The sequence below is a fragment of the Alosa sapidissima genome, chromosome 13 (genome assembly GCF_018492685.1).
Source record: "Alosa sapidissima isolate fAloSap1 chromosome 13, fAloSap1.pri, whole genome shotgun sequence".
NCBI lineage: Eukaryota > Metazoa > Chordata > Actinopteri > Clupeiformes > Clupeidae > Alosa > Alosa sapidissima.
In genome coordinates this window covers 15,879,783-15,894,608 of record NC_055969.1, presented here as the reverse complement: position 1 = coordinate 15,894,608, position 14,826 = coordinate 15,879,783, and the positions used below count along the sequence as shown (strand labels likewise).

General features: G+C 43.7%; 1 protein-coding gene across 1 annotated transcript in view; it reads left to right on the top strand.

The window, feature by feature from the left end:
- The window catches only part of abl1 (c-abl oncogene 1, non-receptor tyrosine kinase), a 42,082-nt gene that overhangs the window by 5,424 nt on the left and 21,832 nt on the right, over window positions 1-14,826 (top strand). The window lies entirely within an intron of this gene.

The window sequence follows — 14,826 nt, the reverse complement described above, 5'->3', positions numbered from 1 at the left end:
TTTAATCCTAATTCTGATACATGAACATTGGCCAAAAAGAGATGATCAAAAACAGTATTTGTGTATTTGAGGTTAATTACCCAACTCCACCTCGTAGGTATCCTAACCCCCCTCTCAGATATAAAATATGGTAAGACAGGCCTCATCTTGGGGGAGTTCCATGGATCATTTGAGTTGGCATGAATCCTTCATAAGTCGACTGAAAACTGCTTGTCTTCCTCAGCTCAGATGGCGAGATGTGGTGCTTTTGCCACTGTGGCTAAAGGATTCAGGGATAATATCTAATTAGGATTTTTCTGACAGATATAGCGATTGCAATTTGATTTGTAATATAAGTCAAGCTTCAGTTCAAGATTCACTGTATGATACATTTAAAACACGTGATCAAGCATCACCAATTAAGATAACGAAATATGAACTGTGAATCTACTAATTCAAGGATGAAAAGGTGTATATATATATTTATATATATATATATATATATATGTGTATATATATATGTATACACTATACTAATAATAACTTTCAAATGTAGCTTTAAGATTGGCTATATCTGTTCAAAATAATTAGACCAGTCCTCTAAAACTATTCTTACACTACGCAAATGGAGCACTTAAGTTGCGGACCTGGTGTAGCCAGGGTGTTAGAAATATTTTGGAACTTTTTGGTGCAGTTTCCCACCTTTTGTTTTTCCTTGGGAATTTGGGAATTTCATGAGAATTTCCCTCCCAAAAGCCCCCTCCTTAAACGATACTAGCAGTCTTCTTTGCCTTTACTGTAAATGACTGCTTTCTGTGTCTCTCTCTTACCCCCTGGAGACGATGACTCAATGTTTTGGCCGATCAGGTTCTTCTGACCACCTGGAGGAGGGTCTGTGAGCGCAGTCACTTTTTTTCTGAGCCCAGCCGAAGACTGACAAAAGCAGGTGTGGAAGGGAAGGGAGGCCGAGATGGTGGGGGTGGTGTAGGGGTGGATGGGTTGAGGGAGACTTCCCGCAAATCCAGCCCCTGATCCTCACTCCTCCGGAGGGGTTAGAGATTCATGACATGATTCGCACGTCACCAACCACTTGTCACCTCATAAATTGAAAAGAGTTTAATTTTTTTAATTTTTTAATTTTTAAAAACATTTTTAACGCAATGTTTTTGCGTCACCAATGGTTATTTCTTCTTTAATTGCAACAAGTCGCTGACATTTCATCAACATTCTGTGGTGGTGTCCCATTGCTCATCTCCATCACTGCTAGTCTTTTCCTGTCTGAATTGTGCTTGAGGCTAGCAGCAGACGCCCTAGGTCCACAGGGTCAGCTGGTCAGAACAGCCCTGCACTTAACCATCTGTGCTTTGCTGCAGAAGATCAAAACGACTCTCTTGACTCAGCACATTTCTCTCACATTTCACCCAGTTGCCCCTTTTGAAGTGGTCTCTGAGACCTCTCTCATGTTCTCTTTTGTGGTGTGTCAGACACATAGGAGAATGCTATGCTGTTACTCTGGACCAATTATCGGGGTCTTGAGAAGCAGCTGTGCCGCCAAACTAATTCCTTTGGCCCATCAAATTCCCAGACTGTGGCCAGCCCTACCTAGGCGTAAACCGTCAACATTGACCCTATGTTGCTGTAACTCGCACTAATTAAAAGTGGTATTGTATGGGCTTATGGAGAAAGACAGTAGCATCACTAAGTTAATGGATTTGATGCCAATCGACTACACATCTTGTTCAAATGTATTGTTTTGAACTATGCTTTGGAGAAAGTGCTATAATATAAATAGCTCTGAATAAATGTAGGCCTAGTTTAATTATGTGTGCTAGGCCTAGTTAGGCTGAATATCTGAGTGTAAACAGCTTATACTAATCCCTAAATTATAATACATTACTTTACACCTTTTGAGAAGTCACTAGGAGCTGCCAGCTAATCAAGAGATCCTCTGAGAAATCCATGAGCACCAGTTAACCAATTGTGGGTCTTTTTAGAATCCCATACAGCCAATCAGAGAGGATCTGAGAAACCTATGTCCAGCCAGCCAATCACAGCTTTTCCCCTAGCATCCTCAGAGCAGGAGACAGTCTCTGACTTAAACAGTGTGTTTTGCAGAGGACAGGGAAAGCCACAGCAATGAAGTCAGGAACGTGATCTCTGCTGCATTCCTCTCTCTGTAAACTGGAGCTGTTCCTACTCTTTCTTTCTTTCTTTCTTTCTTTCTTTCTTTCTCTTTAATTTTTTCGTTCTTTCTTTCTCTTTCGTTCTTTCTTTCTGTTTCTTTATCTTACTACCCTTCCACTTTTCCTCTACTCTTGCTTGCTCTCTTTCTATCTATCTATCTATCTATCTAGTCCCCCTCTCTCTGTGGCGATGTGCTTTTTTACATAGGGGAAGAGAACAACCTGAAGGTTTCATGACCCTGTTTGGTACTGGGGCTGCAACTAATGATTATTTTCATAGTTGATTAATCTGTAAACAAAATAATTTTCTCGATTAAACAATTTGTTTCAGTATCTGTGATTTTGAACTTGAAAACAAAAATATGCTCATGCCTAGAAATGCCAAAGCAGTCGTGTGGCCACTACAGTGGCAATGGCCGTGCCCCAGACAGTCTTAATGGTCGAGTGCAGACGAGAAACATTGTTAGTATAGTATAGTATAGTATAGTATAGTGTATATATACTCTTTTGATCCCGTGAGGGAAATTTGGTCTCTGCATTTATCCCAATCCGTGAATTAGTGAACACACAGCACACAGTGTACACACAGTGAGGTGAAGCACACACTAATCCCGGCACAGTGAGCTGCCTGCATCAACAGTGGCGCTCGGGGAGCAGTGAGGGGTTAGGTGTCTTGCTCAAGGGCACTTTAGCCATGTCCGTGCCTACTGGTCGGGGTTCGAACCGGCAACCCTCCGGTTACAGGTTTCGAAGTGCTAACCAGTAGGCCACGGCTGCCCCTGTTGAACTCTTGTTGTTTACTTTTCAGTTCACTTCCCCCATTTTGGGGATCTGCAATGATGAGGCTAATCAGAAATGTGTATAAATGTTTTGCACATTGTGCTTGTGGTGAGTTTGAGTCTGTCCATGCTGTAGAGTCTGTATTCCACAGCAGCCTATGCCATCCATCATTTTCCATTTGATGGTTTTAAAGCCCAAATTCCAGCACTTTGAGTTGTATGAACAACACTTGAAATGTGTTAAAAAAATAAAAAGCCTCCAGATTCTGCCTATAATGTTTATAGCTGTGGCGGGAATCCAGGCTCTGCCTCTTGATGTGGTACTTTGCGATTCTTTCTTGCCAAAAGATGAGCACATTTGCATGAAGAAGCCTGATCTGTCGGCCGATCTGTTTTCAATTGTGGAAATATGACTCCGGCTGTGGCAGTTTTTGAAAATACCATCTGAAAGATTTCAAAGTTTTGGCCTTTCCAGCTACTGTGATAGATCACAAGAAAATGGTCACTCATTTTTGAAAAAGTGCAATGCAAGTTGTATTTGGCGTGGTCAGTTAATATTGTTAAAAGGCTAATGTCAGCTTGATATTTGATGCATCATGCTGATCATCATCTTTATCCGGTTGTTAAGTCCGACGTGACGGGTTTTTTTGTCAAAAAACGTTTACAAGTGCTGCAAGCCGGTTTTCGGAATGGACGATCACCTCCGTTTTAGTAAGAGTAAAGCAAAATCGCTTAACTTTAACACAGTAGTAATGTTGCTGTGCAGCCAGATGATATAAGCAAGGGTAATGTCCAGGCTTCCGCGAAAAATAGAATTTTATTATGTTGAGGCAACAAGTGAGTAGTAGGATGACAATTTATTAAAGGCTACTCTGAATAGCGGGAAAATTTGTTTATTTTACTGTCTACGGAGAAAAACAAGCAGCCCTGAAAGCCGTTGGACCCGGAAAGACATTTATTATCCATTACTGCATCATTACTTAATAACCGAATTGCCAGACTCGAGGTCTATTCAGAAAACATATAGACCAGACATGACGCATTACAAACAATCAAGAAATCACTGCCACTTCTTGTAAAAGACACCTATACCAGTGTTTCCATAGTCGAGGTAACGTGCTGTTATTTGCCATTTTATGTTTTTCCTTTTATTCTTACACTTAATATCCAGTCTGAAAGAGTTTATTTTCAGTACTGTTAATCATATTGATGTCAGGCACAACCTCAGAGCTGTGCTCAAATGAAATATGAATACTCTTATGAAAGAACCTTCTCTGAAAGAAAAATCTTTATTTTTCTAAAGAGTTCTGCCAGCGCTTTGCCTCTTTGGCTACCAAATTCCATCAAAAAGTAGACTTGAAGAATCAGCAAGGAAGTGGGCACCACACAAATATCTGTTACAGATCAGTATCTCAGTTTTACAAGACCATTCCGATAGGATTGAAGAATTCAAGGCCTTCCACTGGTTGTAAGCCCATAGGAGTAGTGTTGATTGTGCCGTTTGAATTGTTACCGTCAGCCACACGTTGGTGTGTAGAGGTGAAGTGGTCAGCCGGTCGAGGTTGCACCATGGTGGTCCTCTGTTTTGTTTTGCATTTGAATAAGCGTTGGAAGTGGCCTGTTGTGGTTCTGTTTTTAGAGCAGAATGCTCAGTGTGGGTCGCTGTGGAGAGGTGGTGGGCGGGAGGAAACTGTGGTGAGAGGAGAGGATAGCGGAAGAGTGAGAGGAGGAGGCTTCCCCACCAGTGGGTCCATCCTGCTCTGTCGCAGGCTCTTTCTCTTGCTTTCTCTCCACATCTTGCTCTTTCTTTTTTGTCCTCTCGCTCCTCTGTCTCTCTCCCCCTGTACTTCTCCTCTCTTTGTCTTTCTCTCACTTACTCTTGTCTTTTTTTCTTACTCTCATTCGGTCATCCCCTCTGTCTCTTTTGATTCTCAGACTTTCTCTTTTCTGTGTCCCTATGACTCTCTCCACCTTGTTCTCCCGTCATCCCTTCCTCCCTCCCTCTCTCTCTCCCTCTCTCTCTCTCTCTCTCCCTCCCTCCCTGTATCTCTCTCTCCCTCTGTGTTGGGGCGCTGTAAGCATGTGCAGCAGAGCAGGGTTTCATCATCACAGCCAGCAAGCGTGAGAAGGCCAGCCGGTCCTCTGGAGGGATCCAGAAACAATAGCATTCCACAAGAAAAGTCCCCAGATGAATCTCAACTCTGTGTTTGTGTGTGTTGTCTTTCCCTGTAAAGCAGTGGTAGGAACCGCTCAACCAGGCACCACTCTTAAAATCCAAACACTAGCTCTGTGTGTGTGTGTGTGTGTGTGTGTGTGTGTTCCACATCTTAAATCAGACACTTGCTTGGAGAGAGAGAGAGAAATGCAGTGTCGGGCCCTCTGTGGCACTCGGCTGCTCTCAAACGCAAAGCCTTCTTCCACAGCTGTGCCCCTACCCCCCAACCTCCCCTCAAGTTGCGCCATCCTCAACCTGCACCTATGATGGGAATCCCAGGCTCTGATAAAAATTCCGTCTAGTCACAGCTTGTTAATTCTAAGCTCTGACCCTATGGAATGCTGTGGTAAAAGATTCCAAATTCTGTTTTCTTAAATTAAAAGAAACAACACTTCCATGACCCTTTTGTCTATTTCTCTGTTTACTTACTGCTCCCAAGTTGCTTAGACGGAGGTACAACTTTTTATAAACACTTTCAACAGTTTAAAAAAAAAAAAAAAAAAAACAAATCTGTAAGAATGTTAAGTACAGAGGCCTTTTCAGCCAACTAGGATATGTCACAAACGGTCAAAGCTTTAAGTAGGCTAGGTGCTAGGATGGAACTCTTTGTCTGCTCTTCTATCAAGCCCCTGTGAGTGGTTAAGACCTCTTTGCTTTTCTAGTGTCTCGGTCTGAATGGTCCAAGTACAGTTAGTGGTTGAGGACCATCCCTGCTGCTTTTGTGTGTGTGTGTGTGTGTGTGTGTGTGTGTGTGTGTGTATAGCACCAGGCCTTCTCTGTGCGGCCGGTGCAGGCACCAGTGCTCACCCACTCTTCTGCAGGATGGAGGAGGGCTGAGCTGCTCCGCATCTGGTTTCACTTAGACACAAAGGAAAGGGGGCTGAGAGAGAGAGAGGGAGCGAGCAACAGGCATAGACTTAGGAAGCCTGAAAGAAAGAGCAATCGAAGAAGTTATAGGAGAGAGGTGGTAGAGAACAACATGCATAAGCTTCGAAAGCCTGAAAGAAAGATAATTGAAAAAGTTAGGAAAGAGAGAGAGCAACAGGCATAGACTTACGCCTGTAAGTAAGAGTTGGGGAGAGAGAAAGAAATGGAGAGATCACTTGCTCAAAGAAGTAAGCAACAGAGAGAGAAAGTGGGAAAGAGAAAGAGAGAGAGAGAGAGGGAGAAAGAGTGATTGAGAGTGTGAAAAGAGGCAGAGGGAAAGAGCAAGCAAGTGAACTCACAAAAGTGATAGACAGAGAAACAGTGCAAGGGAGATGGAGAGAGAAAAGGAAGAAAAGAGAGACTGAGGGAAAGAGGGAGAGCACGTCTGAGTTGAGGAGAGAGAAGAGCATGCAAATGAGTGAGGGATAGAAGGAAAGAGAGAGAGAGAGAGAGAGGGAGGGGGGATGGGGCTGGGGAAACACAACTGAGGCAGAGAGTAAGCAGTTCTCCAGTTTCGCTTGCCTATACCTCCATAGCAACTAAGCAGGTTGTCCTCTGTCAACCTTATCCACACACACACACACATTCTCACTATGTGTTCTCACAGTCAGTCACACTATAGGCAATATAGGTCTGCATGAAAATGCTGGCTACAGGGCAAGCAATCACAAGGCCCAGGAATCACATTGGCGTGGCTTCATGTTCGTAAGATGGAAAAAGCCCCTTTGTTTCTTAGACTGTTTGTTCAACACATGTGTGATGTTAAAATAAAAAGTAAAAGTGAGAGATATTAAACATTTTAAGTGTGTTGTTTGTCTGGGATTAAACAACAGTTTGACAGATAACTGATGGATGACCCCTGCGTACTTAGACCTATCTTTTTCACGTTTAAACCCATTCCCCCTCCCCATGTCTCTCAGCATAGTTGCTTTTTCCTGGAAATCATTCTGGCAAACCAGCTCTGTGACTTGTGTGTGTGAGAACGCGCACACACACACAAGAAAAAATCCGAAGCTGGAATTTTGAGGTACCTTTTTAACGGCAATTAACTGATTAGGTGATGAGCCCAAATTATCCTCAGTCGCAGAATAATTATACTCCCTGGCTGTTTACAGCTCGGTAGGACGTGGCCAGAGCTGCTCCATTCACAGTGTGTGTTCCACAATGTTTTCCACATTTTTTCTTTTTGTTGTTTTCTTTTCCATTGAATTGAAATGAAGTGAATGAGTGGATGTAGAACTTTGTCTTCAGAGGTACTCCAGTGACCCCTTGTTTGTGTGCGAGACTCCAGACACACTGTGTTACAGATAGAATGTGTGTGTGCGTGTATGTGTTGGTCGCATAGGTGTTTACAGCCACGGCCATTGTGATGCCTGTTTATAATAGACAGCAGACTCCAGCTGTAGGCTCCTGATAAACACAGGTGTTCAGTGTTTCCCCTACAATGTATTTAACAGCGGCGCAGCGCCGCCGCTGGATTTTCAGCGCCGCTGCAACATAATATCACGAGATTCACTTAACACACTGTAAAAGCACAATGGCCAACGTCATCTCGAAATTGTTTTCTGAAAGTCTTGAGTAAGTTAAGTGCATCAAATCCGCACTTAGCCTCTCATTATTCAGGACATATATGCGGCATGATGTGTCAGGTGATTACAAGCCCAAAGACAAGTCTGCAGCCCATATGGCTAGCCTACGTTCTGAACACGGTTACATTGTTTAGCTATCCGACTGATGGGGTCTTGCTCCGCCACAGTGTAGCCTATGGTGTCATCGTTCACTTGTAGGTTACACAATAAATAGCCTACTTATAGGCCTGGTGACAATAAAAAATGATATTAGTTATATTTCATCAAGAAGCTGTTTGTATGCCGTGAATTCGCTTGTAGCCTATGCCATATGTTAAGCTTGAGCAATTCCTCTGATCCAAAGCCTGCTTTGACACATTGACACTAATGTGAAACATGCATCCTCCTCTCCTAGCCTACATCAAATAAAAGAAACCAATTCATGATTACCGAAATTAATTTAACATGGGGGGAAAAAAGTTTGTTGCGATTTAGCCTACTGTTGTGATGCGGTTCTTTCTGCTGATTGGATTTACCCCCCCGTGTCATCAACTCTGAGAACTCTTGCTCCGGCTGACAATTTTATCCAGAGAGCTGATTTCCCAAAGATGAGCCTCCATCAACATTCAACGACAAATTATTAAAACGTAAGTAATGCAATAGAGTAAACCAATGTGCTACAAGGTGTATGGTCTTAACGTTAATTGTAGCCTAGACTTGTAACGTTAGCGTAGGGCTATATGTAATGTTTGCATGGGAAAGCTAGGCGAACACAGTCTAGGCCTGTTTAAACTGTCTGATAGTTAAAGGAAATATGAGCATATGTTGGCATATACGTATAGCCTAAATTCTGTCCACTTAGCTATAATAGGCTATCACAAACAGACCTTTTCTACGTTTACGGCATTAGACATATAGGAGCCTATATTCTCTTATCAGAAAGACATGTTCTCATAACTTCAGCGTTCTCTTGACGGTGAGACGAACGGTCGCACTTCAATCAAGTAGCCTAGGTCTTTTTCGAGTTAATTGTGAGTGAGTTGTATGGTAACTGTGGGAGTGATGTAGAAGAAAAGTGAGTATTTACTTTTTTATACGTGGGTTTGTTGTTTTGGGACTGAGAATTAGACTACAAGGAGAGCATGGCTACGTGCATGCGTGTCAGCATTAATGGCCCCCCCACAATTCAATTCAGTTCAAAGCCCAGAAAAATTAAGTGCTCGCAGATTGGGTGTGGCCTTTGCCATTAAGACAAATTTAAATAAATTGTAAATAATCTTTTAATTATTAATGGTCATTAAATGGTTGTGCCATTTAATTTTTCTTCTATCATTTTTAACCAATAATGTAAAAGAAAGCTGAAAATGTCCACAAAAGAAACACGAAGGTATGATATAAAAAATAAAAAAAAAAGCGCAACAACCCCCCCCCCCCCCCCAAGTAATAGCACCGCTGCTGGAAAAATTTCTAGGGGAAACACTGGTGTTGCTTCCTGTGAAATTCCCAGGTTCACTAGCTGAATCCCTAGTAATTGCCCGAAAGAGACGGCAAACGCTCAAAATCCTATAAATAGGAATGGGACAACACATTGTGACGTGTTAATTTGACCATTCCAAAATTATGCTTCGTACCATTTACGTTACCCTTTTATCGTAGTTGTTTAACGTTTTCTATAAATTTTGGCTTTCCACTATAGGTAGACGATCAGTTTAATGTCATAACACAGAGAGTAATGTTTATAGTGTATAAGTATATACTCTTTTGATTCCGTGAGGGAAATTTGGTTTCTGCATTTATCCCAATCCGTGAATTAGTGAAACACAGTGAACACACAGTGAGGTGAAGCACACACTAATCCCGACGCAGTGAGCTGCATGCTACAGTGGCGCTCAGGGAGCAGTGAGGGGTTAGTTGCCTTGCTCAAGGGCACTTCAGCCGTTCCTACTGGTCGGGGTTCGAACCAACAGCAACCATCCGGTTACAAGTCCGAAGCCCTAACCAGTAGCCCACGGCTGCCTCGTTTGCAGAGGGCATTAAGGGCTGAAGATGTTTGCTAGAGACTGAGCCTTCGTGCACTTGGAAATGTGACCGTGGTACAGTCCTCAGCCCTTATGGACTCAGTGCGTCAAAGTCCACGACTGAGTGGCCCAATCTCAATGTCCACACATTGCCTAGACGTTGCCATCAGACACCCTGAAGACACCCGTCCCGGCTGACTGACATTGACTGAGGCGATGGTCAGACAGTGCCTTAAGTCTTGTGTGTCTATAAAAAGTATGAGCATTTATAAGCTCATTTTGGTGTTTTGAAGGACGTGATGCTATGCTTTTACTCTTTGCAGTCATCAGCCAGTTTCTACTAGTATTACTGGACACTTGTATGGCTTCACTGGTGCCAGTCTTTCCAAGCAGCCTTGTTCAGCCTTGCTCAGATTGCACCAGCCCAACCTCTTCCATTCCCCCACTCACCCTTCTCACCCCTTCCTTCTCCACCATAAACCACCCCATGTCAATCCCTATGACTCTCAGATTATGTGAACTCTTAACGTCAGCATGCCATGCATTAGTTGTTCCTCCGATAACTGATTTATTACACCCTTTTGACCCCTGGCATATCCCTCCCCCCCCCCCCCCCCAACACACACACACACACACACACACACGCCCTAGTCATAAAACTCAGTTCATGCCCACATTGCCCCCCAAACCCGTTTCCAATTATCCCCCATTCCCTCCTCTCTTCCTGTTGCATCTATGCTATGCCTTTACCAAACAGCAGCAGCGGCGTTGCCGACAACAACATGGAACTCAAAACCTCGCTCCGTAAGCCCCTCGCCACGCCCACCATCCTTCCCAGACGCCAAGACGGCATTCTCCACAGCCGCCTGAATAAACACTGGCATGGATCTGGGCAGGTTCGAGAGAGAGAGAGAGAGAGAGAGAGAGAGAGAGAGAGAGAGAGAGAGAGAGAGAAGCCAAATGGAAGGCTAGAAGAAGACGTGCTGCTCTGCTCTGCTGTTTGGAGGGGTGCCTGTGCTCTGCTGGGCGTCTGACATGCCATGGGATGAGAGGAGGCGAGTATAGGGAAGAAGGCTTGGGAGAGAGAGAGAGAGAGAGAGAGAGAGAGAGAGTGAGTGAGTGAGGCAGAGATGATGCTAAAGGAGAGGTGAGGGGAGGAGGTGACGCTGGGGTGTTTTTGAGGGGGCCCTCTGAGCTGTGCCAGTCTCTGCTGGGTTGGGGGTCAGCTGACTGAGCAAGAGGGCAAGAGAAGCTCATTGCCGTCAGGGCTTGACTCTGATATTAGCTACAGCTGGGGTGCCTCTCTCTCCTCTCCTCTCTTTTCTCTCTCTCCTCTCCTCTCCTTCTTCCCTCTAATTAAAATTCTCTGGTGGAATTAGGCCAATGCCTTGTGCTACCCTGACCAAAATGGGCGGGCTCAGTGCCAGGGCTCTGGCTGGCTGACATTTCTGACATTGTTAGACGGTATCGGGTTTCACTTTTTCTTCGCGTGATGTGTGTGTTAGTTTGTGTGCGAGTGTGGTTCTGTCACAAAAGTTTGTCGGTTAATGGTGAGCTTTAGGACAGCACTGTTAAATAGCACTGGGGCAACAGATCATTTTTATTTGCTCCCTTTTACACGGCCACAGCAGGCCCAGTATTTCCCTTTTGTTTTGACGATCGCTACTTGGTCTGCGCCACTCAAGGGATACGTTGCCACAGCAGCAATTCATATAGATTAAGGACAGCCTTTGAAGCTGTTTTCTGTTATGCTTACAATATAGCCTTTGCACATTAAAAGGCCATAAGGCAGACATGTGCACCATTAAAAGGGATTCTAAGTGTCATCGTAGACAATGTACAGGAGCCTCCTGAGTATAATTCACCTTCATAGTTATGAGACTTCACAGGCGATTCTTGCTCTGGTTCTACGGGCGGTGAAAGTTCTCTGAACAGGATGTTGCACTCGACAGAAACAATGCATCATGCAGTAAAGTGACTGGCGACTATGTAATGAAAGGCAGAGGAGTTTTGTAGGAGGTAGACTTGGAGTGCAGATGGTGCCATAACCGTAAGGTGTAATATTGTGTGTGTGTGTGTGTGTGTGTGTGTGTGTGTGTGTGTGTGTGTGTGTTTGCTTTATGAGGCTCTTGTTCTAAAATGAAATGGCCTCCTCCTTCCGTAGGTGTTCTTTTCTTCTTCGCTGTTCTCCATCCATCTATGCCGTGGGCTTTGGAAAAAGCTGGAAGAAAATGAGGGGAGCGAAGAACAGGGGAGGAGTGGGGGGTTATTATAAAAAAAAAGGCCCAAGACCATACTGTGTACGTCAGCTAACTGTTAACATACTGAGATGGGGGATTATATAAATCGCTATGGAGTGATTCTCCTATGAGCTCATCATTAAACAATCTGCTTCATGTTTCTCCATCTGCAACCTTTTTTTCCCTCCTTCAATTTTTTTCTCTCTCTCCTTGCCTCTCCTCTCCATTCCTCCCTCTCTTTCTCTCTCTCTCTTTCCCTCCCTCTCTTTCTCTCTCTACTCTTTCTCTCTGAAATGTGGAAGAAGCCACACGATCGTGTCTCCTTGATTGGCGGCTGCTGTTGCTCACGGGTTTGCGGTCCAGGCGTCTTGACGTGCACGTAGGCATGCAGTGAGCTCACTAAGGCACTCAGCTGGCCTGCTATGTTGCAAAAGAATCTGACTCATTCCGAGGGGTGCGCGGCAGGCTAAGGAAATGTTATCAGGGGGGCTCCATTTTGTGTGTGTGTGTGTGTCAGTGAGTGTGTGTGTGTGTGTGTGTGTCAGTGAGTATGTGCAGTAACCCTGTTCCTGCCTACGCCTGACGCAATCCAGGACTGGCTGAGGAAAAACATTATCAGTAAGCGCCAGTGTTGGACCTGCACGCCGCACATTGAGGGGCCATAAAACTCAACCAAAATGCTGTGTTCCTGTATGCCTGTGCCTGTCCTGCTCCGGTAATGCTAACAAAAACAATGACCACTCACAAGGCCTCCCAGTGTACGTGTACAGGCTCTTGGATACCTTAAAAAAAAGAAAACTGTTTGTGCTCGCTAACAAACAGTGTTTTATTAAAATGACATGCATATGCACAATCAACATGCACAGGTCCATGACACATTAGATATTTGTGCACAGTCCGGATGACAAAATTTGCATTGTCCAACGCATACACTGGACCCGAACATTCTGCCGACACGGCTACAAAACTTTGGCCTTTTGTTACAAATTAAAAATATACATTTATATCAGTTGAATATATAGAATATATATATTATATTATATATATATATATATATATATATATATATATATATATATATATATATATATATATATATATATTCAGGAACTAAGTTCTGCTCCTGGGTTCGGCACAAACAAGACACCTGAGCCCTTGTCCACTACTGCCATGGCTACAGTATATGCTACATGAAATTGCTGTCCTGTGGTGTGGGCAAGTCTCATGGTCATCCTCCCCAAAAAAAGACTCTCTCTCTCATCTGGTAGCTGGAAATTTGAGCGAATGAGTGTGTGTGTGTGCGTTAGCCAGCCAGCCAGACTTTCAGCCATCCTGTCAGCCATTGGGAGAGCCAGTCAGCCCGCCAGTCCGCCTGCCTTGCCTGCCTGCCAGCCAGAATGCTTCTAGGCTCCAGAGTGGCCCTGGCTTCCCGCCTGTCTGGAGTCACCAGCTCAAGTGCACTAATATCTGTGATTTCACCCTCAGTGGATGCGACCCAGAAGAACTAATACTTAGCGTTGAGCCCTCGCCGCCGTCCTGAAAACCCATTTCTCCCACAGAAAGCGCCGGGTCAACAAGTTTATCAGGCTTGGGGTTTTTTTTAGGCAGCCAGCGGTGGCATCATTTTGGGATGGATTTTTGGAAGTAAACTATTTGGCATATTGGAACGTCTATTTTAAGCCCTGGTAAACGGGAGATGCCCTTGATGGAGTTTGCAAATGTTATACCCTGTATTTTAATGTAATTTAACCATTAGGTGGGCTGAAAAGGCTTGTAAAACTGTTGCAAATGTCATAATGAGTATATTTTTGGTTAGAGATGTCATACAAAAATTCCATTAGTCCAGTACAGCTGTGAGCATTATCAATGACTGTTTTCCACAATCACTACCATTTATCCTGAGATACCTGGTTGGTTTGAAATGTAGCACAGTTCTTGCCTCATCAAGTACACAATCTGTTTTTTTTTTTCACATGGAAGAGTTGCTTCCATGTGTTTTTATTTAACCAGATATGTTTTATTTGGGACTCTTTTGTCTAGTTGAGAACTGGGTTGAGAATGCGGTTTGAACTCCCTGGCTCAGTCTCATCTCCATTTTCAGTCTCATCTCCATTTTCGTGCAGCTAAGAAAAGCATACAGCAACGGAATGGGAGGATTCTAAATAACTTACATTTTCATTTGTGGCTCTGGAATCTGAACATTAGAATGTCATGTTGTTTCCATTTTGGAAACTTTGGTGGATTCCATCTAGAATGCTATAGATAGGTCACAATCACCACAAGTTTTTTTTTACCTCATCATGGTGTGGATTACTCCATTTTCAAGTAGCCTAGCATTGAGGAAAACATTGTGCTCTTTCATCTGCACTCTATATCACAAGTCTTTGATTTTGATAAAACATAGTCTTCCTTTTTCTTCAGTGTGAACCTACAATCTTTTGCCTCTCTGCTTCTGTTGGTTCCCTGCACCTGAGCTGATGTGATGTCATCTCAGCGCAACCCCCAATACTTTCCCCTCTCTTGCACACAAGAGTAAGAATGTTCCTATGTATAGCTTCGTTGTTAGATGTCATATTAGATCAGCAGTACATTGGTACTATATTGACACTCATTTTATTGATGATTTTTCTTTTTGTCTGCTTTATGCAGTGAGTGTAAAAATCAGCAAATGCTATGAGTTATTACAATGGCTTTATAATAGAATGTACTGAGCGGGCCTGTTACCCAGATGGCATCATTTGATTCCTTCCTCCTCGGTGATGATTAACAATGTCAACAATGTCACAAGCACTAGTGTTAAGGGGAAGCAAAATCTGCTGTGTGTTCTTCTATTTCCTTCCCTTCCCTCTCCAAAGTAAAAGACACTGGCAGGAAACTGAAGTTCCCCCTCTTCACATTTTTATTTGAATTGCTCATC